Raw genomic sequence first — 27118 nt, forward strand, 5'->3', positions numbered from 1 at the left:
ATGTCCCATGAAGGAGCTGAGGTGGACGAAGCTTGTTTCAGAAAGTTTCAGAAAGATTTGTCAAATGGCACCAAAGTTATTAGCAAAATATTTTTTTTTATTTTCTATGGAAACTTTGTTCTCACTAAAACACTGTGACAAGCACAACTTTGTAACATATAGACACCCACATACACACACCCACAAACATACACACACACAAACACATACTCCTCACTCCATCCTGCAATATGGAAAGAGACTCGTGCTCCTCAGGTTTACAGTAGGGGTGGGTGGAACAATTAGTAACAAAGAATTACTGATAAATTCCGCTGTTCCACTAGTGGAATTAATTAGCACTAGACTTGTTAGATGTGAGAGTTTGTGTAAGCGTTGGCCATTTTAGAGTCAGTCAAAATGTTATGTTCTCGCGGCTGTGAAGAGCAATGCGCAACTCCAGTCAGCTGGTTTCAAAGCTGAGACTTTCTGCCTGACCCAAGGATGGCCATGAACAGGAGGCAACACTGCCCTATGCGACTGGGCATGAGCAGTTTGGCTTTAGAGAAATGTGAATGTGCGAGACAGACCGTAGAAGAGTGGGAGAGACTGGAAGGCAGTGGAGAGTGTTGCCGAAATTGGAACGGGGAGCCCTCTTCCAGCTTGACACCCTTAACCCCAATGGGATATTGACCCACTAAACCCCATCAAGGGTTGCAACCTTAGCACAGAGGACAAGACCATTGTAGAAAGAAGCAAAATGATCAACTGAAAACTGCGGGAAGACAGGGTCAAGGCGACTTGTCAGATCAAGCTGCTGCTTCTGGGTGAGGGTTATGGTGTGAAGGAGGGAGAGGCCATCACGGCTGTCACAATTGGAAGAAGAGGGAGTAGTAGAACGAAAGAGGTTTTGAGCTGGTGCTGCTGGCTGTGAACATGATAGAAAGGGGTGAAGAGAGAACAGATGGGTGGAGAGAGTAACAGCTGTACAACGAATCACAAGTGCCCCTTTCACCTCAGAGGACACTGGAGATATACAGAATCACACAGGGAGAATTACAGGAAAGCTATCAGAGTGGAAGACGAATAGGGTGTAGGAGGATGCAGGGGGAGGGGTGGGGAATTTGAATGTGGTGACGGACAGTGCATAGAAATATAGTGCCAATGCCATGCATCACACCTTAGGCCTTTACCAGCTTCATTTTAGCTAACTGCTTGTTGCATATTAGAGTTGTAGTTTCACTTTTAGCATTCCATTGCGTGCTCAACCTTCTTAGACACAGAACATTACTGACTTTGCGTACAGTCATTCAGACCAACCCCTGAGACAAATAACCTCTGCAAAGATGTTGTATGCTTGCGAGACTGAAACTTGGTGATGACTGGCAGTGTTTCCATACCATGGTAAAAACTGCTGAAAAGAGAACATCTTTTTGCAGGGGTCATCCATTGATTCAAGTGGGCAGCCTGAGGCACAGAGGGAAGGAAAGGCGCATGCTTCTGGCGAGTTAAGCAGCCCAGACACAGTGAGTGTGACTGATGTGAGGTAAAGTGCATTTCAAACACTATTTGGGAACAGTGTGAAATATCTCCATCCTGGTGCATTGCTCCTTCGAATGGATCTATTGACAACTGCATCTCTGTCCTGCACTGCAGATAGAGGCAGTGGTGTTTTTGGCATGGTAGCGATGCTATCACATTTCCCTTAATCTCTTTTCTCTTCCCATTTAGAGTATTTGAGCCAGACATAGAGGTATCACCTATGAATTTATGTAAAAAGAGGTTGCTGGAGTAACTTGTGTGATTTCCTCATAAGCTGACAACAAGCTAAGCACTTTGTAAAGATGACCAGGGGTGGGCGAAACTCTACAAAATCTTGCAGGGTTTTTTGTAACTCTTCAGAATTCTGCAGAGTAAAACTCCACGAGTTCTGCCAATCCCTAATTTGCAGCAAAGTTGTTTATTCACACAAAACTGTTATAGTCCAGCGTTAGGCCCATGCAGCAAAGCAGCTTATTTCTTACATTGACTTCACAACTAACATTTCCAGCTATGACCTTTTGCACACATTTGTACGCATGACAATGTTGGATTCATTTTCCATACGTGGACGTAGAAGTTCTGTTAACATATCAATAGCACATTAATTGTTTTTAAGGCACCCTACCCTGTACCACGGAACATGTGAGACTCAGTCCGCTCAGCAGAGTAGGAGCGACTTTGCAGGTCTTAGCATCATACAAACCGCATCCGGACATTGCTGCCTTAACAGCAGCAGGAATGAGGAAAGTTTACAGAGGTCTAGTAAAAGTTTACAGATATGCTACACAATACGTAATGAGAACATTTACAGTCCTACCTGCTGGGGCTGCTCAGGCTACACATCCACACATGACTTCTACAAGTATTAGCCCATAAACAATAAATGTCGTTATGGGAAAGGTTCCCACAAGTCGGCGGCAAATCCCATTCTGGATAGCACAAAAAACAGCACAGCATGAAGCAGTTTTTTTCCCATATGGGCCTGAAGGAAAAACACAAAATACTGACAATTTGCTTGCCAACGGGGATGGCTCCCCTGATAGAAGATTGTGTCACTTGGGGTACAATGCTCGCTGCCATATATACCAGAACACATGGTACGCCTTCAATATTGGTCATCGTAGATGTACTGAAGCAAATACCGAACTAGTACGGGGCAGAGCCTACTTAGGGGATGAAACTGATGGACAATTTTCCCCAGGTATCAGCCATTATGTTGAGTAACATAAAAGGGGAGGCAGCAGCAGTGGCTATACACCAACACTTGAGGGAAATCACTCCTGCACAACAGGAGAAAGAATTGCCTAACATTATCGAAGATACATCTGCTTCACTAAGTGGAGATAATCTGGGAGCCAGACCTGGGAAACTAATAGTTAAGAGCAATCCTCAAAGGATAACTCTGTCATGATCCCTGTCTAGTCTTGTCAAAATAGACATAGTGCAGTACACGCCTATCTGCCCTGTATTAGAGCATTATTTCCCCAATAAAACCCTCACCTGTTCCTTGCATCCTGCAAAACAATGCATGTATTACAGTGTGCCAACATAAAATGTATTAAGCTTTATTGTGTAAATGCTTTACTAATGCTGATCGGTTTCAACTTATTTGTCACCCCAAGAGGTATGGAATTGTATTGGTACTTCTCTAAATATATTTGTAACTTCCAAAATGTTGCCATAGTTGTAATGCTCTAGATATCTCTGTTTTGAAGGAAAACATTCTGGAAACTTTCGCGCTGACTCGCGCTTCATCCGAATGCAGGTCTTGCAATGATACGTCGTAGCGCGCTTAACGCACATGACATAGGACTCGTACCAGGATGTGGCATGACTATAAAATGCCTCACCTGAGTTTCTAGAAGGCGCTTAGCCTTCCGGCTCTCGACTTGGCAACAGCTGCTCTTCTCTGCTTACCTGAAGACATCAAGATCTCCGGTTTCTTCAATTTTGGACTCCTCTTCTGAATTGACGGTTCCTGAAAAAGAAAGAAAGAAAGAAAGCTAAGTGAATATTCTTTTCTGTGAAGACGCCCATCTCAGAAAAGCAGCAACTTAACAAGCAATTTTTTGAAAGACTTTCCGCTTAAGGAAAGATATTTGAACTATAGGAAATCTTAAGCAACAGAAGACAATTTTATTTGAATGTTTATTTTGTACATTTGTTGTTCCACTCCTTATTATTCTTTTCCAAAACAGAATGCCATGATGGAATCAATACGAGGGTGAATTTAGAGTAAGTGAATACTGGTAATGTAACCCTGAACTAGAATGTCATGTTAAAAGCGCCTTAAGAACAAAAGAATACAAAATAAGTAATTCAATGATTTCTTATACTTTCAGAGAAAATATATCGTCACCTAAAGATAAAATACTACATCACAACACCAACTACATCACAACATCGACGATGCCCTCATCGGACAACACCTCGACTCACAAAGACATCCAGGACCCGACGCTTATTTGCAGGTAGAACATTTTAGATTACGCATGTTCCAAAATAAGTAGGGATTTCAGTGTTAGTATAATTGTAAGGTTAGCGATATAGTTTAAGAAATCATATCCTAAAAATACGTCGTGTTGCCTCGCAGGTCAACAACAGGAATTCTACTAGCGTCCGAATCCGGCCCGCCTCCCTGAGTTCTATCGAAAGGCCATAGTGTTTAATATAATCACTGTTTTTTGGATAGGGATCCTGGGAGGTTGGCTCATAGCATCTGTGTGAAACCCTACCAAGCACCTTACAGGTAGGAAAAAACAGTGTTTTTCTAGTAAGAGTGCATTGGTGAACCTGACAGAAGGCTAAGCCCACGGATTCAGTTTCGCCCAGACGCTATTGACCCATCTTCATAGGTCTCATTACAGAATATCGCTACTATATTAGCAGATATTAAATCAGAAAATGCAGAGTTACGTAGAGACATTTCAGTATTACAGACTAATATGCAGGCAGCCAATGTATCTAGTCTGCCTACTTGGAGTTTTCCATACTCAAAAAAACCAATATTAAAACCTGCTATGCAGACATTATATAGCAGTAATACAACTCCCGCGTCAACACAAATACAGGTCGTACCCCAATCTCTTTTCCCTTGGCGCCCCCAGAAAGGTTTTATGGAGATAGTGATAAATTTACTATCTTCTAAAATCAATGTCATCTCCATTTTGTAGCCAAACCTGCTGCGTTTCCTGATGATTCTTCCATGGTTGCTTTTATTTTGTCCTATTTGGGAGGTCCATATGTCAGTACCATATGTAGAACGAGACGATCCAATCCTTTATGATCTTAGGCGCTTTAAAAACACAATGAAGAAATTGTTTGCAAAACACATATTCGTGCAATCAGCTGATCATGAATTGCTTAATTTGAAACCAGGTTCTTCTGACTTACTACACTACATCTCAGTATTTAATAGGTTGGTAATTGAAGCAGAATGGCCCGAAGAGAAACGCGTGTTTCTTTTCTACAGAGGGCTTAAGGACGAATTAAAAGATATGGTAACACAGATTCTAGATCCACCAACTGAGTGTGAGGAGTTTATAAATCTAGTAGTGAAATGAAATCACCGTATAACAGAACGTGTGGGTGAAAAAGGTAGTATCGAACATAAAATGTTTCTGTTTAAGGAAAGACCTAGCTTTAAAAATGAATCAGTTCGCAAACCTGATTTGGGGGAGCCCATGCAAATCGGAACCGTTAGAGGTCCGCTAACTAAAGAAGAGAAAGAAAGCGCATAAAATTAAATCAATGTCTTTACTGCGGTAAAGCAGGTCATTTCATTAAAGAATGTCCCACCCGACGTAATAAAGCAAAAACAAAGATTACTGAGGTAGCTATTACACAACAGTCTGAAAACTAAAAGACTCAGTAAATGATGAGGTCAGTTTATCAAGTGAACAATCCAGTCCACAGCTCCTGCAGCCTCACAATGCCATCTCAGTATCAGAGTTGTATTACAATCCCAAGAAGATAAATCTAGATCATGGTCCGTGGACGCATTGATTGATTCTGGAGCCACAGGCAATTTCATTGATACACAATTACTGCAAGAGTTAGGATTAAAAAAGGTATTGTAAGAAAGACCAGAAATAGTGCGAGTGGCAGATGGCAAAGAATTAACATCAGGTCCCATACAACATCACACTGAACTTCTTAACATGATATGCTCCACAAAACATACTGAAAAGATATCCTTCGCCATTATAGACGCTCCCCAAATCCGTCTTATATTAGGAATTCCATGGTTAGTTCTACATAACCTCTACATTGACTGGACACAAAGGACAATAATATTTAAATCAGACTACTGTCACACGAAATGCCTTCAACATCAGACATCAGAATTCCTTATACAAGGTTGTGAGTTTCCTAAAGATTCTAAAACCATTTTATTGTTTGAGGGAGTTCCGAATGAGTATGCCGACCTTGTGGATGTTTTTGACAAAAAGAAGGCAAACACCCTACCACCACATAGAGATTATGATTGCCGTATGGACTTAATGCCTGGAGCGACTCAACCATGTAGTCGCATGTATGCCCTTACTGAAACTGAGAATGAGCATTTAAGAAATTATTTAGATGAATACCTGTCCAAAGGATTCATTCGGCACTCTAAGTACCCGGTCTCTTCACCCCTCTTTTTCATAGCTAAAAAAGAGGGTGACTTACGATTGTGTATCGATTACTGCACTATTAACAATGTGACCATAACAAATAGATATCTATTACCTTTAATACCAACTTTACTAGACCAAATTAAAGACGCAACTATTTATACAAAACTGGATTTGCGCAGAGCATACCATCTTGTACGAGTCTGTGAGGGCGATGAATGGAAAACAGAGTTCCTTACTAAATTTGGCCTTTACGAGTACCAAGTCATGCCCTTCGGACTCTGCAGTGCTCCTGCAGCATTTCAGTTTTTTATAAATGAGATATTAAGAGACTTTCTGGATATATGTTGTATTGCATATATTGATGACATACTAATATACTCAAAAATATTCCAGAACATGTAAAACAAGTAAGAGCCATTCTTCAACAGCTTTTCCAAAATTCATTATATGTGAAATTAGAAAAAAGGTTGTTCCATGCCACTAAAGTAGAGTTTTTAGGTTATGCCATCAGTCCTTCCGGAATCGAAATGGACCCAAAGAAAATCCAAGCTATCATTACTTGGCCAAGACCTTCCTATGTGAAGCAAGTCCAATGTTTTTTGGGATTCGCCAATTTTTATAGGCGTTTCATTAATAACTTCTCCCAGCTTATTACTCCAATGACCAAATTGCTACGAAAAAACACTAAATTCGAATGGAACACTGAAGCAGAACAAGCCTTCCATTCTTTAAAGAAACAATTCACTTTGGCTCCTATCCTGATGCATCCAGACCCTTCTCAGCCCTTCATAGTCGAAGCAGATGCCTCGCAATTTGCCATAGGAGGCATTTTATCCCAAAGACATAAAAACACAGGCCAAATGCACCCCATAGCATACTACTCTAGAAACCTTTCTCCCGCAGAACAGAATTAAGCTATAGCTAATAGGGAATTATTGGCTATAAAAGCAGTGTTTGAAGAGTGGCGACATTACTTGTTAGGTGCTCGACACCCTATTGCCATCTATACTGACCATCGTAATCTACACACATTACGATCTGTCAAAGCTCTTTCTGCTCATCAATTGCGATGGACTCAATTCTTTAATGATCAAAAGTTTATCATCACTTATCGACCAGGAAAAGATAACAACAATGCAGATGCTTTATCACACATAGGCATAAGTGATGATATGCACGCAAAGCAAGAAAGATCACAACCAATAATACCAACAAAATGCTTCCAGGTTGGAGTTATTGAGACTGATATAATACCGAACATAAAGGAAAAACTAAAGACAAAACAGAAACATGAGTGGCTCAAAAAATATCTGTTGTTACAATGGAAAAATGATTTATTATGTATGAATGACCAAATTTTTGTACCTGACATGTCAATACAAAATCGAACTATGCAAGCATACCACGATACAGCATTGTCTGCTCATCCTGGGGTTACTAAAATGTACCAGTTAATTAAACGAAAGTTTTGGAGGCCTTCCATTTTCAAAGATATTCAGAAGTATGTAGACCCCTGTGTCGTATGTACACAAAATAAACCCGTACATCATGCCCCTAGTGGTTTAATGCAACCTCTATCTTTACCACCGCAACCGTGGCATACCATTTCCCGTGATTTTATTGTAGAACTCCTACGTACTTAGACCGGTTTCACTGCAATTTTAAATGTCATAGACCATTTCACACGAATGACTCATTTTGTACCATTGAGAAAACTACCCTCTGCAATTGAATTAACTTAAGTTTTTCTGAAAGAAATCGTTAAACTACATGGAATGCCATCTATAGTAATTTCAGACAGAGGTTCCCAATTTATTTCTCATTTCTGGCAACACCTTGGAAAGTCATTGAGCATGGAAATGCGTACTTCATCCAGTTATCATCCTCAAACTGATGGATTAACCAAACACACAAATTAAACTATTGAACAATACTTACGATGTATGCAAACTACTTGAGAACAGGAATGGTCAGACATTTTACAAAATGCCCCAAGAGTGCTAAAAGCTTTTCATACCTGGTATCCTGATAAACCCAAAACTATTCCTGTAGTTTGAGGAGGGATTCTGCGAGGGGGTACTGTCATGATCCTTGTCTAGTCTTGTCAAAATAGACATAGTGCAGTTCACACCTACCTGCCCTGTATTAGAGCATTATTTCCCCAATAAAACCCTACCCTGTCCCGTGCATCCAGCACTCCATATTTGTGGTGTAATGGTAAACCAAAACAATGCGTGTATTACAGTGTGCCAACATAAAATGTATTAAGCTTTATTGTGTAAATGCTTTACTAATGCTGATCGGTTTCAACTTATTTGTCACTCCAAGAGTTATGGAATTATATTGGTACTTCTCTAAATATATTTGTAACTTCCAAAATTTCAGCAAAGTTGTAATGCTCTAGAGATCTCTGTTTTTAAGGAAAACATTCTGGGAACATTCGCGCTGACTCGCGCTTCACCCGAATGCAGGTCTTGCAATGATACGTCATAGCGCGCCTAACGCACATGATGTATGACTCGTACTGGGGTGTGGCATGACTATAAAAGGCCACACCCGAGTTTCTAGAAGGCGCTTAGCCTTCCGGCTCTCGACTTGGCAACAGCTGCTCTTCTCAGCTTACCTGAAGACATCAAGATCTCCGGTTTCTTCAATTTTGGACTCCACTTCTGAATCGACGGTTCCTGAGAAAGAAAGAAAGAAAGAAAGAAAGCTAAGTGAATACAGGGGCGTAACGGAAGCTCCCGCAGCCCCCATGGCGCAGTGGGGCCCCTGCACCTTACAGGTCAGAGGGGGCCCCCTAAAGATCCAGCAGCCCAGTTGCCGAGAATCTATATCATCCAAAACAATGCAACCATAAAAAAGCTACAGAGGCCCATCATTAGTGGCAGAGGGGAAAAAAAGAATTAATTGAAGATTGCCTTTCATTTGAAAGCGAGGGGCTCTTGAAGGGTTATGAAATGTTTCACTCTTCTGCTGCATTTTTAATTCGCACATGCAGGGCGTCAGAGATGAGCACTGGGGAGGAAACTGGAAAGCGGTGCAGCACCCTTTAAGGCAGGGGAGACAAAAGCATTCTGCAGAGATCTAAGTCTGCCCCAAATTTTTCAAAGCACAATAAGAACAGTAAGACAGCGCTGGTGAATAATGTACTCGCTGCACAGAGCTGTTTTTGTCTAGTCATGGTTTTGACTCATGAGCTTCCTGCAAATGTGTAACCAGCAGATCACAGATTTGCATTTTATGGTGATAGCTCAGTAGCCTACTGCTTTTCTCACAGAGAATGTTTTGGTACTTGCAGTTCGTAAGTCACAATTCTCATAATATAGCAGTGAGCTATGTACCATTATTAAAGAGCTGCATGCAAACTGCAAGGCATAAGCTTAGAACCTTATTTTTTCCTCAAACTTTTGCTATTGTAAGGTTGCTAAAAAGGGTTTATTTCAGTAGTAAAAACTTCTCATTGATATATCCAACCCCAACCACTGTTACATTTTAAATTCTGACTTTGTGTTTCTCCAGAGAAATCACTCTTAACGTATAGGGCCACATGTACCATTTTAAACAGCGATTACCGAATTGCGTTTCTCTGTGAATTGCACTTAGGTAATCGCTATTTCACTGTATGAAACTCCATGACCTTCATTTAGCATTTCCTAATGGGCCGCAAATCGACCTACCTTATTAATATTAATGAGGCAGTTCTTAATTCGCGATCCATTATGAATCTCAAAAATCACAGAGATGGTGGCTTGCTGGGGTCAGCAGACCACCATGTCTGTGATTTCATTTAAATAAAGCAATTTCTTTTTTTGAATGCAGACGGTTTTCCTTAAAAGAAAATGGGCTGTGCTTAAAAAACAAAAAGTGAAGTTTTCTTATTTTTTTAAGAGCAGTCCGTGGGACCACTGCCCGCTCTTAAAATTTTTTTTCACGAACATTCACAAAGGAAGGGACCCCTTCCCGTTTGCGAATGGGTTACCACCGACTTGAATAAGGTGGTAAAATGTAAATGTTTTGCAACAGATTTTCGGTCGCAAAATATTCCAACATACCGCTGCGATTCAATATTAGGAAGGGATGTCCTAGATACGCCCCTTTCCTAATATCTAATTGGTATGCATTTGCAGTTTTAAATTACGATTCGGTAACATGTTACCGAATAGAAAATTGGAATTCATACATACCAAAAAGCATTGTACTGGTCTCAATTGGCCCAATTCTCCGAATCAACCATTTGCGACCGGTAAAATGCATTATGCATGTGGCCCATAATGCCGATCAGTAGGGATGACATGATTACTACACCTTGCAGCTCACATTGTCTTATGTAAAATTTTCTTACATTGATTTACACGTGTATGATTTATTGTCTCTGTGTACTATGTGTGTGTGAAAAGCGTGCTCTGACACAATACATTGGGGTTATGGAGAGATGAGGCGCACCGATGGAGGGAGGTAGCGAGGGAATCCATGGAGAAGGAGGTCATGGACAAGGGGGCAGAGTGCCAACAAAGATTGCAATGCTGGGTGCCTCTAATGCGAAACCCAGCCCTCGGTGTTTGTTTGATCTGCCCTGAATGCAGAAAGTGAAACACAGTGCCAATCACCCATTCACATTTCATTTTCCATGGTGCTGAGTTGCCGAGTCCCCTGACTTACCGCTTTACTTAGTTCACTATGAACTCTCCAAACTAAGTTTTTTATTGTTCATTTCAATGGCCTGAACGGATGAAAATAATATACAGGTACCTAGACAACACATAGTGAAATGCAAACCAGCCATTCCCCATAAGGTGAATTGAAACCATAGGTAATATAATAAGAAATTATCCTTAAAAAGAATATTTGATCCTATAGCTATCTGTAAAACCTATATATTATAACTCTGAAAGCTACAAGATTTTTTAAAAAAAGCTTCCTAAATGCATAACCCACATGCACCTAATGGCACACTCAGGTTGTATATTTCATCACATTTTACAATTCGTGCCTGGCAAATTTGACATAGTGGTATGCACATTTTCACTAACATGCACACTCTCTTCTCTGCCATCATATGAGAAACCTCAGCTGGTTCTACTTTTTTATCCAATATCAATGTGCATTCTGGAACTTGTAGTATTGTATTTAGCTTTTAAACATGGGATCAGAAATCCTTGTTTGCACCTTGCTTTTGGATAAAATGCCAGGAATGACTGACGGTGTCACATGTGACATGTTGCCAATTGGCACCTGTGCACACCTATCCCTTCATACTTCACCACATGTTTTGTCACATAGGGTTGCTCTGCTGCTGTGGTGTTCTACCTGTTTGGGCGAGATATGCTTGCACAGCTGCTGCCACTACAGCACCTCTCTAATGAGCCTGGCCGTCATTGCTTCGAGTTCCCCATTGTGCATCGCTCTTGTTAGGGATGTTTGCAGTACTCATGTTTCCTGTGCTGTATCTGTTTCTTGAGAGAGACCTCTACAGCTGCTTTTCATATTAAGTGTGAGAGAAGCTTGCACATCTCCTGCCCATGCTGGACCTGTTCTGCTAGGCAAGATTACACTGATGCTCACAGTAACACTCTGATGTGTTAGCGATTTGATCGTGATGTCCATGCTTTACCTTTTCTGTGCATGGAATGTTGGCAGTGTTGTTGCTTGTGGTGTGCCTGTTCTTTGTATGAAGGAAGCTTGTACAGACTTTGCAATTGCTATGCCTATTTTTTATCAGGACAGCTTGCATTACAGCTATGTGTGCTATTTATCTTTTGTCTGAAGAAAATTTACACCGGTGCTGCATGTGCATAACCTGCAGGAAGACATTTTCCTCTCCTTTGGAATGCTGCTACTTGCTAAATACATGCTGTAGGTGTGTGAATGAAGGTTGCACTGCTGCTACCTATGAACAGCTTCTTGTGAATGTGAGAAACTTGAACTGCTCCTGTTGATGTTGTACCTGTTGTTTGAATGAGAAGTTTGCTCTATTGCGGCCTTGCATTCTATTGTAAGTTTTAAAAATAATCCTATAAACTTAGGCATAGTGTCATAAATAAGCCACTGAGGAGAAGTATGTGACAACATTTAGGGTGTAGGAGTTAGGATTCAAGCATGGTGAAATAGAAAACCTAACAATATAGGAGTTAAAAGAAGGAAGAGAGAAGAAAAGGAATAGTGAAGTGGAGGTAAACGGAGAGAAAACAGTCAGGAAATTAATGTGAGGGGAAGAAAAAAGAAAAAGAATGGAAAACACCTCTATGAAAGAGAATGAAAGGAATGGGGGAATACATGAGAAAGAAAGCATATGCTAAAGGAAAAGCAAAATGGATATAAGAAAGGGGGTAATAACAAAGAAAGACAAGATGAGTAAGACATCAGAAAGGGAAATTAAAGTAACAACACTACACATAGAGAAAATGAACTGACTGCAAAATAACATAAGTTAAAAAAAAAAAGTAAGGGGCAGAAAGAATAGAAAGAGTAAGACCAAAGGATGGGCAATTGCAAAGAGCATGAGCAGGAGCCTGAGTCCATGAGGGAAAGACTGTGCAAGAGTGGGTGGTAAACCCGAAAGGGAGACAAATATACATTGTGAAGTGATAAGGAGTTTTGACTGGATATGCATGGATGTTAAAGGATGAGTGAAGTTATTCAAAAAGGCTTTATTTCGATAAAAACATATCATAAAAGCTGAATATAAATAGATTTTTCCATTTTAAAAGACATTTACAAGAACCACTAGATTCCATAAATTTTCAACGGAGAAATAAATACATTCTGTACAAGTTAAAAGCAATTAGCAATTTAACAATAAAAAGGAATTAAACATTAATTTTAAGCCTTTTGCTACGTAAATACCAGGCCCATGATAAAAATTTAGATAAACCACAGACATAAAGTGGGCGTGAATCTGACGTTAAGATACGCAAGGCCTCAATGTGTGACCTAGTGCCTAAAAGCCGACACAGTGCTTTGAGCCACTTTTTCCTGGGTTTTACATATTCCGGGCATTGGAACAAGAAATGCGCTAGGGTCTCGGTGCAAGTTGTGCAAAAAGGGCAAAAGGCAGTTGTCTGTGCCGGAATTTTCCACCGTGCTGTAAACGCTCTTAGTGGGAGAGTCCCAACTCTAAACTTGAAATAGAGAGCTCTATCGAACGGTTTTTCAATAATGTCCAGATACAGTTCCCGAATGGGTAAGTCCTTGAACTTCAGGAAGTCCTCCGTTAGTTTTCCCAAAGACTGATCAACATATATTCGGGACATAACCCAATTCCAATATAAAGTCTTTAGAGTTGCCTTTGGTTGAGATGATCTATTATCCCATGCTTCACTTAGTCCAAGAGCGATAAGTAAAGCTTTTACTTCTCTCAACCACTTTATTTTGTGCCATCCCGGTGATGCCATTATTTCGGACAACCCTTTAGCGTATTTGGCGAGTTCTGGGACTCGCCACAACCGGGCCCATAAAAGCAATGGCCGAAGTTTTGCAAGATCAGCTATAGAACGACAGCCTAAATCAAACATTAACGGTAAAGTTGGCGTACCCTGAGGGAGCAACATCAATGATCTACAAAATTTGTTTTCCGACTTGGAAAGTTCATCTATATTTTGGGTACCCCATAGTTCTGCTCCATAGAGAGCAGAACTAACTCCTCTTGCTTTATAAATGTCTACAACCGGGGCTATCGGTCTTATTGTGCAGAGACGCTGTTCCTTTAGTAGGGCCCCTGTCACCCTCTTATGATTTAGAAGCATTTTGGTTAAATGGGGGGTCCATTGCATTGTTTGTGAGATGCGTATTCCTAAGTAATCAAATACCCTCTCCCTACCCAAGGGTACTGAATTCAGGACAGGGGGTCGGGCGAGTTTTTTTGGGGGATTCATCACCAAATATTTGGTTTTGTCAGTATTAATGACCAACCCCCGCTCCAAACAAAAGGTCTGAAAGTTGTTAAGGAGCTTCTGAAGGCCCATTGGGGATTTGGATAACAAGAGCGTGTCATCCGCAAAGAGGAGAGTTGGGACACGCTCGCCCGCCAGGGATGGTTCGTCTGAGGGGTCTTTTAACAGATGCTCGACCACACCGTTGACATATAGAGAAAAAAGGGTGGGAGCAAGAACACATCCCTGACGGACCCCTCTATCCACCGGGATTTTGTTTGTTTTCTCGCCCTGTGTACCCCATCTAATTTGGGCAAAATTACCTTCGTGGAGCCTCATCAACATTGAAAGAATATAGCGTGGGAGGCCCATTTTATAAAGGACTTCCCATAAGATCTCCCTAGGCACAAGGTCAAAGGCAGTCTTTAAGTCAATGAATGCGAGATAAAGACTGCCTTTGCCTATAACCACGACCTTCCAATACATCAGCATTAATCTAAATACTTGCTCTATTGTTCCCGTACCTGTTCTGAACCCCGCTTGGTAATTGGAGAGGATATCATTATCTTCGATCCATTGTTGGATCCTCCCCAATAAGACCTTCCCAACTACCTTCTGGGTTGTGTCCAATAAGCTTATAGGGCGATAGTTAGAAGGCTCGTCCCTTAAGCCCTTTTTAAAAATAGGGACGACCTCTGCGCCCTTCCATGATTCCGGGACTGCCGCACCTTTATGGATGGCAACTAGCAGGGAATGTATAAACTTCCCCCACGTTGGAATATCGTAGCGGAGCAAGTCGCCAGGAATACCATCACGCCCGGCCGCTTTTTGGGGCAAGATAGTATTGATAGCAGACTCAACTTCTTTAGTTGTAAAATCGGGCTCGATCATATCACCCTCTAAAGCAGAGTAGTCAAATGGTGCTCCGATGCTAAACCCCTGTGGGCAAGTATACAGTTGGGAGAAATGGGTAAACCATGCTTGACCGGTAATACTGCATGTGATATGGTTACTATCAGGTCTATTCCTAGCTCTGATAGTATCCCAAAAAAGTCTAGCATCCTTAGCAGAGCTAGCCTTTTTCAGGATATACCAATACTCATCCTCCCAATCCTTTTTGGCACTAGCTATCACCCGTTTGTAATTCGTCCTATTGGACTGTATTATGGATTGTGTTTTACCCTAAATTGCTTTAATTAATGCTGTTTTTGCCTGCCTACATGCAGGAGTAAACCAATCATGGGTGCCCTTCGGCTGTGAATTCGTTATGGGTTTACCCCGGGGCACTTGTTCAAAGAAAACTTCCCCTATAATTTTAATTGCTTCTTCAAAAATTAGGGTTACCCTACCTATTGCAAGGGGACTTTGAGAGATAGCATCAAACTCTGTTTGAGAGGTTAACAAGGTCTGGTCTATAAGATTGAGTTTGATTTCGTCTAAAGCTATTTTATTCCACTTTAGACGCCGCCCACAATTGGATAGTAAAACTTTAGGGGCAGGCTTATGACTCAATCCATTTGTCTTACTAGGCCATAGATCATTAAGGGTTAAAGACAGCGGGTTATGATCACTCTCAATAGTAGATAGGACCGTCATATCCTGAACCGAGTTCCAAAGTGGAAAATCAATTAGGATATAGTCGATCCGTGAGGAGCAATTCACCCTATTGTAGGTGTCAGCACCCATTGAGTCTGAAACAGTGCGGCCATTTACAGCTCTCAATCCGAACTCCATAGTCAATGCATTTAGTTGTATCACCCTTTGGGACCACTTTTTAATTGGTTTAATGGTTAATGGTGGTATGCCTCTTTTTAAATCATCTTCCACCAGGTCCAAAATATCTTCGGTCGCAAGGGGCTCAAATGAGCAATTAAAATCCCCCGCAACCAACACCTGAGCCCCATCACTGCAGGCTCTGAGCTCATTTTCGAGTAGAGTTACTGTAGGGGAAATGGAACCATTTTTAGGACCCCTGGCATAAACATTAATTATTTCCAGGGCTCTCCCCCTATTAGGACCTCTCAGTAAAATTCTCATTATATCCGGGCAATTAGTATTTTTTTGCGTGATATTACATCCAAGCGTGATGCTTACCCATATAAGGAGACCCCCGGATGGGCGGCCCTTCCCTGTACTTGAGGGTATTGCGGGCAGGAAGAAGGTAACATACCCGACTTTGTGGAGGGGCTTCAAACTCCAGGTCTCCTGAAAAATACAGATCTTATGATCTTCTACCAGAGAATTCCATTCTGGCAGGCCCAACTTCCTATTTATGCCAGCCAAGTTCCAACTAATAATTTTAAGTGGTTACAGAGCAGGACTAATACAACTCAATATTGGATCAAATTGATCTCTAGGAGAATTAACCACTACATTGGTTTGATTGAGAGTGGGAGTACAATGGAAAGATGTTTCCAGATCCAGGGTGCTTCTTATATCCACTAAAGGGGATACCAAAGGAAAGGGATCAATGGGGTTAGTTTGTAAATACGAGGGGGAATAATGGATACGTCAAAACCCTAAGTTGTGGTCAAAAAATTCCCCCTTGTAGCCATAGGTAGAAGTAGCACAAGGGTGGTGCTCATACATATGCCTACCCCAAAATCTATTGCCCTGAGCTGGCCATTGTATTTGGGAAACTTGACAGGGATAAAAGAAATCTAAACCAACTACTCTGATTGTGCTGCTAGAGGACTCATTCTGGTGGTTACAAATAAACTTCACGGCCTGTGCATCACGAAAATTGACTATAATACAGTCACCAAGGACCTCCTTGCGTCTGTTGCCTACCCAGCCAACCCTTCTAACAAACAGGACCTTCCCATCTAGCTGTCTAGGGAGAGGACAGGTTTTATTCAAGTGATAGATGGTTTTATTTTTCAATTCCGAGTATGCTTCAATCTTACCAGATGGCAGCTGAGGGACTCCTACCAATACTACCACATAAGGCATGCTGGCTGAAGGTAGGTCAATATTGGGGGGACTAGACTGTTCATTGTCACCCCTGTCCACACCATTTGACAATTTTGCCCTCACTGCAATTGCATTCTTAGAAGTGGATTTATCACCAAAATTTTGTGAAGATGTGGCAGGACCGACTCTCCCCGCAATAGCTCCATTATTAGGGATGTTAAGGGTGGCCTTAGGTTGGGAAGCTTGATCGGCTCTTAACACCTTACTAGTTTTTGTTGCTAAACTTTTGCTCGTTTTATTTCCTTTTTTCGAGCTTAATGTAGAAGAGTTGTCACTACCCACATTCCCAGGGGTAACATTATTATTTTCTAAGATAGCAACAGTATGCGTTGGCAATGGATCTTGTGACTTCTGTTCCTGTGAAATAGAATTATTTTTTGCGTGCAATTTAATAAGAGATTTTAAGGAAAAGAAGTTGTCAAGGATATCTTGCTCAAGCCTATCCAGCCTAGTTGATAAAGCTTTAAGCCTCTCATTGACCGGAAGTAAGAGAGACTTCATAGTTTGCTCAATACAGTCAATAGGAGGAACCTCTTGAGCACGGCTTAAAGGATGTTTCCGGTTTGAAGTTTCACTCTGGAATAATATGGGACCAGTATTAGTAGTTTCATTGTTGGGTTGTACCGGGAGTCTTCCTGCCAATGCTTCAAGCCTATGTGAAGGTGAGTCTCCAAGAATAACACCACCAGTTTCCGATATTATAACAGAGGTGTCAGATAAATGACTAACATCAGAGTTTTCAAGAGTTATCTTGCGTTTCTTGGATTTTTGGTGCTTTTTATTTTTTGCAGTTCCCCTACCCCCACTAGATCTTTGGTCAAAGGGATTTACCCTATGAGGTAACTCAGATCTAAGCCTAGCAGACTGACCTCGGGTGATTACATGAGGCGAGCTTATGTTATGGGCATCCTCTGAGATCTCAGACAGATTAAGTGGCCTCGAACAATTGGTAATTAATTGGGAACCACCTGGAGGGGATACTGATATGATCGGCGACTGGGATAGCCTTGAGTGGGATGGCAAAGGGGGAAGGTTAGGGGACACATTATTATCCGTAGAAGACACAACTACGGTGTCAGGAACCTGACGAGTCATTGGAAGCAATACAAAGGAAGGTAATAGAGTGGAATCCTGAGAATTGGTAGTAAGTAGTGACAGATCGGGATTGGGGAGGGGAGGGACACAACCCATGGGCAATGATAGGCGACGTTCCGTACTTTCAATGGCGTTTGCCACCACGCCAATCGTCTTTTGTAACATACGGTCTATCGCTGTTAAACTAGGAAGCTGTGGTGTAATAGCATTTTGGTTGTGAGCAAGTAAGGTTTTATGGGTATTGCGCTTTCCCATTTTACAAGTTCTATTAGGGGGTACAAACCTAAAGCGTATTATACAGGATGGTGGACCAGCTAAACAACCATATACATAAACACAACAAATGAACTACAATATAATATTTGCCACTCCCCTGTCACAGTTTGCTATAACACAAATTATAGGTACTACACCAATGGCCAGAATTTACGAGTAGTTAGACAAACCTTTCGCACTGTGAGTGCTCAAGGGAGTGGGACTCAGAGGGATGGCCCAGCCCAGCCTCTTCCGGCCGCTAACGGCCACAAACGGTCCCGCCCTTGTCCCGGGCTTAGCCCGGCGCTGCCCGCGCGCGTCCCGCGACGCGGGGGCTGAGTTCGATTTTAAGCGCCTCCGTGCGTGAAACTGACGAAAGCGGACTTCCGCCGCTAAGGCTCCTGGGGGCTGTAGTCCCTCCTGCGCTCTGCGGCCGCGATGTGATGAAAATGCGGCGGCGGCAGGGGGGCAACAGCAGCAGCACCGGGACCAGGTAGGCAAAAGGACAGCAAGTGTGTCTGGAAACCGCAAAGTTCTGAGAACGCCAGCTCTGCCGGGGGCTGAGTTCGATTTTAAGCGCCTCCGTGCGTGAAACTGACGAAAGCGGACTTCCGCCGCTAAGGCTCCTGGGGGCTGTAGTCCCTCCTGCGCTCTGCGGCCGCGATGTGATGAAAATGCGGCGGCGGCAGGGGGGCAACAGCAGCAGCACCGGGACCAGGTAGGCAAAAGGACAGCAAGTGTGTCTGGAAACCGCAAAGTTCTGAGAACGCCAGCTCTGCCGGGGGCTGAGTTTGATTTTAAGCGCCTCCGTGCGTGAAACTGACGAAAGCGGACTTCCGCCGCTAAGGCTCCTGGGGGCTGTAGTCCCTCCTGCGCTCTGCGGCCGCGATGTGATGAAAATGCGGCGGCGGCAGGGGGGCAACAGCAGCAGCACCGGGACCAGGTAGGCAAAAGGACAGCAAGTGTGTCTGGAAACCGCAAAGTTCTGAGAACGCCAGCTCTGCCGGGGGCTGAGTTCGATTTTAAGCGCCTCCGTGCGTGAAACTGACGAAAGCGGACTTCCGCCGCTAAGGCTCCTGGGGGCTGTAGTCCCTCCTGCGCTCTGCGGCCGCGATGTGATGAAAATGCGGCGGCGGCAGGGGGGCAACAGCAGCAGCACCGGGACCAGGTAGGCAAAAGGACAGCAAGTGTGTCTGGAAACCGCAAAGTTCTGAGTTATGGAATGTGAAGGAGAGACGACACAAGTGTAAAATATGGAAGTAAAAAGGGTAGGGAGTTGAGTGAGCTAAAAGGAAAATTTGGAGTAATAAAAGTGAAACAGAAACAAGAAGCAAGTAGGTGCATGGGAATGAGAGAGGTATCTGTGAAGTAAACAAGTGTGATATAAGTTTGGAAATAAGCAAGAGGGGTAAAGATGGAGGTAGTTCGGAAACTGGGAAGCAGAAGTAAGAAGATCGTAGACAGTGCTGTGAGTAGGAGTGAGAGGTGAGAATGAAGAATAAAGTTGAAAGTAAGAGATGAACTATAAAGAGATAATTAGTGGTCAAAGGTAAAATTAAATGTTAGAGGGAGGGATGGTATAGATATTAGAGTATGTGGTGTGTGCAAGTTGAAGGTAAAAATAAGAAGGGAGAGGATAATGAGCGTTAGGGTGGCAGTAAAACTGGCAGAGATAGAGGTGAGTGTGAGAAGTTAGAAGTATAGTTTAGAGAATGAGAAAATCGGAGTTGGAGGTAAGCAGTAAATTGGAAGAGATAGAGTGACCTAATGGGAGACTGAGGTGCAAAGATACCCAGGAGAAATATACCAGAGGGAGAAATTGTCAGAACAAATAGGGGGAAGTGTGGAGGGTCATGACAGCAGCATGAAAATCTGGGATATATGCTTGTGTTTGAAGAGGAACCATAAAGAAATTGATTAAACTGGAGGAAAGAGGTGGAATTAAGAGAACTAGGAGAGAGAAGAGAACAGTAAGTTTGGGTGGGGAAACTGGGAATGATAGAAATAAGAATGACAAAGGTAAATGAAAGGAGTGCTAGTGGGAGTAAGGGCAAAATATGCTGGAGAATGGTAGCAGTGCTGGAAGAGTAAGAAATTGGGGGAACTGTTCAAGTAGAGAAGGTGATGAAAGAAAGAGGGCTAAAGGTGAGAGGCTGTCTGGGAAAGATTGATCAAGAAATGCGAGAGATTAAAATGACTGGTAACATGGTCCATTAGTGCATTGCAAATGGAATTTTCAATAGCACAATGGCACCACTTTTGCTCACTACTAACTTTGACATGCTCGTAGCCCTATGTCTGTGCCCTTGGATCCCTTCATCTCACCAAGCATCTCACATTTTCCCCCCAAAATGTTTTTTATATACCCTAATGTCTCCCTGACTGCAGAACTTGTTGATCTCCTTGAAGCCATTCATACAGCAAAAACCCTGTGATAGCTTTGAGGTAGGTTATGAGGGTGAGGTACTTTAAACAAGTGAGTTGTAGAGTGATCGTATAAGGGGCCCCCCTTGCTGTACATCGCAGGGGTTTTGTTACGCCACTGAGTGAATATTCTTTTCTTTGATGCCGCCCATCGCAGAAAAGCAGCAACTTAACGGGCAATACTTTAAAGACAATTTTCGGAAAACTTTCCGCTTATGGAAAGATATTTGAACTATAGGATATCTTAAGCAACAGAAGACAATTTCATTTGAATGTTTATTTTGTACATTTGTTGTTCCACTCCTTATTATTCTTTTCCAAAACAGAATGCCGTGATGGAATCAATATGAGGGTGAATTTAGAGTAAGTGAATACTGGTAATGTAACCCTGAACTAGAATGGCATGTTAAATGTGCCTTAAGAACAAAAGAATAGAAAATATTTCATTCTATGATTTCTTTTACTTTCAGAGAAAACTTAAAGTACCCTAAAGATAAAATACTACATCACAACACCGACTACGTCACAACATCGATGATGCCCTCATAGGACAACACATCGACTCACAATGACATCCAGGACGCGACGCTCATTCCTGTAGATTGCAGGTAGGACATTTTAGATTATGCAAGTTCCAAAATATGTAGTGATTTCAGTGTTAGTATAATTGTAAGGTTAGCGATATAGTTTAACAAATTATATTCTAAAAATACTTCTTGTTGCCTCGCACGTCGACAACAGTTCTACTAGCGTCCAAATCCAGCCCTCCTAACTGAGTTCTATCGAAAGGCCATAGTATTTAATGTAATCACTGGTTATTGGAAATGGATCATGGGAGGTTGGCTCATAGCGTGTCTGTGAAACCCTACCAAGCACCTTACAGGTAGGAAAAAACAGTGTTTTTTTCTGGTAAGAGTGCATTGGTGAACCTGACAAACTCTAACCAGGCACCCAATTTTTCAAAGAAGAAATGGGGTAATAAAAAAAAACACAGTCACAGGGTGGGTCTTCTCAACAGGAACACACCGAAGGAAAATACAATCTGATAAACCATGACAATAATAGAAAACTTGACACTGATAAACGTTCATCTCATTCCTTTCAGGAAACATCTGGAAAGATTCAGAGAGAGATTCGGACGGTCAGAATAAAGATCAGAAGAGCGAGTCAAGCTGCAAAGGGAGACACATCGCACTTCGGACTACATCATTAAACAGGAAGACAAACAAAAGACTTCAAAACCTCAATTTAAAAGATGGTAGATGGGATTAAAATTAGGCATTAAAATTAAAATTAAAATTAAAATTAGGCATGCCCAGGCTGCTGTGTATTCTGCTTCTGAATGGGGAATGGGCAGTGACGATGCTAGACAGCGTGGCAGAAGTCACAATAGCTCGCCAGAACCTGATGGATTATTTGGGGGTAGTAGCTCTAAGTGAGCATATCACGGTGGAAACAACTGCTACAAGGGTAAGTGTCTCACATTGTTTATGCAAAATAATGCTCCAAATGGAGGGGGGACATACTCAGTAATATGTCTCTTTTGGGAGAACCTGATCTATGGTTACGATATTCTTTTGGCTGAAAATGATTGACCCCCGAGTTTGCAAGTCAGAGAAAGCCGGTAAAATAACTTCTTCTCCCACTGGGAAATGAATTTCGAACTCAGGGGACCAATCCTTTTCAGACAAAAGAATATTGTAACCTTAGGTCAGGTTCTCCCAAAGAGACACATTACTGGGTGTGTCCCCCTACCTTTCTAGTGGTATTTTGTATAGTTTTATACTAAATACCACGGCGAGCGCAAAGTAAGTGGTTGTATTTATTTAATGTACTTATCCCGTTGTCTGTTGACTTCCACCACCCCTCACCCCCGCACCACCGCTCTTACCTGTGCGAGCTTCTGCTGCAGATATTTGACAGCATTCTCGGTGCCAGGCTGTTATTGCCAATTTTGTAGATTACCCCAGGGGTATAATAATAGCCCCGGGTTGTTTTCAGCCAGGCTAACAGAGTTACTTAAAGATTTTGATGAGGAGGCATTGTCCTATGTAGATGACATCTATCTGACAGACGATGAATTAATGGAACACTTGTCAAGGGTGAACCACATAATTCTTGGGTTAGCCCACTTGGGTTATAAATACACTTTCAAAAAATTAAAAATTGCCCTCCTCAGTGTTCGATTTTTCAGGTACGAATTGTCAAGTGAAGGCAAAAGCCTGACGGCATGATTTTTAGCAAAATGTGCACTGCCCCAAACTCCAACGACTCTGAAAGGACTACAATCCATTTTAGGATTTTTGAATTTTGGCAGGAAATACATTTTGAATTATGCAGAAAGGGTGCAACCTTTCTACGACTTAATTAGACCTGATTTTTCAGTGCATCGTTGGACAAAGGAATATACTGATATCCTATGCTCCATACAAGCAGATAGCTTCCAAACATTTACACACGTGTCAACACAACTAACCTGGTCCAACTGGGTACACCTACATCACTTTCAATGAAGGCAATACAGTACCTTTTGCATACAAATCACATTTGTACATGAACACTGAAATGTGTTTTGCACCAACTGAGAAGATACTTACAGCGGTACAGACTGCTGTAGTGAGAGAGAGAGAGCTCTAGCACAGGGGAAACGCATAACTGTAGTGACCCCGGTACTGACCCTATAGGCCGTTACAAAGACAAGCATCCCAAATGCTAAAGCATTACATCCACAATTAATTTAATGGGCTAACTCGCTCACTGCAACAGATGTAGATCCCAGATTTGATAATTCATTACAAACACAAGCATTTCTTCAGTATGAACAAGAATATCCTCTACCGAATGAAACAATACCTCTAGATTGATATGAATGCATCATTTATACCAATGGATTTGCCCAGCCGGCCCTAGATATGAAACAATAATATTCCACGGCTTGCACAATTGCGAAAGGGCGCATGCAGGACGGAAAGTGTCTTCCTGAAAAAACACACACACACAGTCTCTAGGAGACTTTACAGCGCAGCTGGCAGAGCTAAAAACCCTGATACCAGCACTACAAAACACTGATCATCAATTCCTCACACTCATAATGTGTGATTCGTTTTAATGTGTCAAGTCCTATAATGACTATTTACATTATTGGGGCCAGAATGGATTTAGGGATTTTCAAGGTTGCACAGTAAAGCACAAGGAGCCAGGTATACGACCGTATTGCGGTCACAAATGAGAGATTGGCCTATTTTCGGCAGCAAAAAAGGGTCCTTGCATGTACAAAAGCCTTTTTGTGAGTCACTGACTCGCAAAATATCATTTGTCACTCTCGCAATTAGGAAGGGACATCCCTTCCTAATAGCGAGTCTCAATACAATATACTATTGTTTTGCAACTGCATTTGCTGCCGCGAAACACTCACCACTCGCAAATGAGAAAGGGTCCCCTTTGTGAGTGTATCCGAAAATATTTTTTAAAAGCAGGCAGTGGTCCCAGGGACCACTGCTTGCCCTTAAAAAATGAAACTGAATAGTTTAATTTTTCTTTTTAAATGCATTCCATTTTCCTTTACAGAAAATAGGCAGCATTTAAAAAAATAACTGCTTTCTTAAGAAAGCAGTCACAGACATGGTGGTCTGCTGACCCCAGTAGGCCGTCATCCCTGTGAGTGCTGGTAATTCCTAATGGGGTTGCAAATTGCGCATACTTCATGAATATTAATGAGGAATTTGCAACACAATTAAGGATTGCGAACGGTGTCTGAGACACTGTTGTAAATTGCATTTTGAAAGTCGCAAAGCAATTTGCGAGTCGCAAAATGTGAGGGTCGTACATCAATCAATCAATCAGGGGTTTATATAGCGCACTACTCACCCGTGAGGTTCTCAAGGCACTCGGGGGGGGGCAGTTCTGGATCAGTTGAAAGGCCAGGTCTTGATGTCCTTCCTGAAAGTGTGCAGGGTTGGGGACCGTCTGATGTTCACTGGGAGCTCGTTCCAGACCTTGGCTGCGATGTAGGAGAAGGCTCTCCCACCTGTTCTGTTTCTGTGGATGCGGTGGAACACTGCCAGGGCGAGGTCGGAGGAGTGGAGTTTCCTTTTGGGTGCGTGGAAGGATACTCTCTCATTGAGGTATTTGGGTCTGATGTTGTTGAGGGATTTGTAGGTGTGGGTGAGGAGTTTGAAGGTGACCCTCTTCTCGACGGGGAGCCAGTGAAGGTCTCGTAGGTGTTGGGTCATGTGTTCGTGACACAGAGTCCCGAGGACGAGTCTGGCGGCAGCGTTCTGGATGGTCTGGTGTCTGTTTAGTAGAGTTCTGTTGATTCTGGTGTATAAGGCATTGCCGTAGTCCAGTCTGCTGGTTATGAGCGTGTGTGTGATAGTCTTTCTGCAGTTAGGGGGATACATTTGAAGGTCTTGCGGAGGATGCGCAGGCAGGTGAAGCTGGTGGAGGCAACAGCGTTGATCTGGCGGTTCATGGAGAGGGAAGAGTTGAGGATGATGCCGAGGTTTTGTGCATGGTCTGTGGGAGTGGGTGGATTCCCTAGGATGGAGGGCCACCAGGTGTTTTCCCAGGTGGAATTGCAGGGTCCGAGGATGAGGACCTCTGTCTTCTCTGAGTCGAGCTTCAAGCAGCTGTCTTTCATCCAGGCTGCCAAGTTCTTCATTCCTTCCTTGAAGCAGAGTCTGGTGTCTGCAGGATTCTTCATGAGTGAGAGGATGAGCTGGGTGTCGCCAGCGTAGGATACAATGTTGAGCCCATGCTGCCTGACGATGGTGGCGAGGGGGGGCATGTAGATGTTGAAGAGCGTGGGGCTGAGTGATGAACCTTGGGGTACTCTGCATTTGATATTGGTGGGTCCGGAGAGGTAGGGAGGGAGTCTGATCCTCTGGGTTCTGCTGGATAGAAATGATCTTATCCAGTCGAGGGCAGCTCCTTGTATCCCTGCGTCATGAAGTCTGGCTGCAAGGGTGTGATGAGAAATGGTGTCGAAGGCTGCAGAGAGGTCTAGAAGGATGAGGGCCGTGGTGTGTCCCTGGTCGAGTAGCATGCGGATATTGTCAGTGGCGGCAAAGAGAGTGGTCTCGGTGCTGTGGTTGCTGCAGAATTGAGACTGGGAGGCGTCTAGGATGGAGTTCTCTTCGATGAATACGGTCATCTGGGCGTTCATGAGTCTCTCGGTGACTTTGCCCACAAAAGGGAGGAGAGAGATGGGCTGGTAGTTTTTCAGGTCTGTTGGGTCGGCCGTGGGTTTCTTGAGGAGGGGTCTCACCTCCGCCCGCTTCCAGTCGTCTGGGAAGATGCCGGACATGAAGGAGGCGTTGATGGTCAGTCCAAGTTCGGGTGCGATGGCGGGCCTGTGGAGTATGTCAGGTGGGCAGGGGTCTGTTGGGGCTCCTGAGTGGGTATTCTGCATGGTAGCGGTGATGTGTTCGACGGTAGCGGGATTCCAGGTCATGAGGGTTGGTTTTTCAGCAGCGTTGGGGGGAGGTGATGTCCAGCGTCAGTTCGTTGAAATTGTCGTAGAGAGCCTTGATCTTCAGATGGAAGTATGAGCTGAGCATGTCGCAGAGTTGCTGGGAAGGTGTGACATCCGTGGCTTCGCTGGGGTTTTTTGTGAACTGCTGTATGACGTTGAACAGTTCTTTGGCATTGGTCGCGTTGGTCTGGACTTTGTCTCTTATGAAGGTCCGTTTGGTGTCTCTTATGCGCTGGTGGTATTCTTCAGGGCGCTCTTGTGGTTATTCCTCTGGCCCTATATGTTTGGACCAAGTGGTAAAGCTGAAAAAAGGCCTGTCACTTGCTTATGTCATTCAGACATTGAGTCATCAACATGTTGGCGTTCATGTTGCAGAGAAGTCACTGGCAGATGAAGCTGCCAAGGGAACAGCACGCACTGCTGCAGTTGCTGCAATAATTAACTCCAGTACAAGAATAGACGGAACAACAATGAAAGCTGTCAATACCAAGTGCAACAGCATGGCCCTCCCAAAAGGCTTTCCACTCAAGTACTCTTACAAGATATATGCACAAAATATTCTGTATGCTCAAATTCCAGGAGTGAGGGATACAGTAATTCCAAACCTTAATCACAGGTTGGGATTGATACTAGCTGCACACGAGGATCTGAGTTCAGCTCATGCAGGGGTTACTGCCACAGTTTTACTACTAAAGTAGCGCTATTGGTGGCCAGGTCTTACTAAGCAGACCAAGGACTTTGTCCTCAAATGCAACATCTGCCAACAGAGGAAGGGATCCACTGTAGCACGTCCACCACAAACACCTTTATTGATCTCAGACAAACCTCTTGCGTGTATCTATTTTGATCACTGAAGCCCCTTTCACTCTGACAGGACTTCCAAGTACATA

This window comes from Triturus cristatus, chromosome 2_2 (genome assembly GCF_964204655.1).
Source record: "Triturus cristatus chromosome 2_2, aTriCri1.1, whole genome shotgun sequence".
NCBI lineage: Eukaryota > Metazoa > Chordata > Amphibia > Caudata > Salamandridae > Triturus > Triturus cristatus.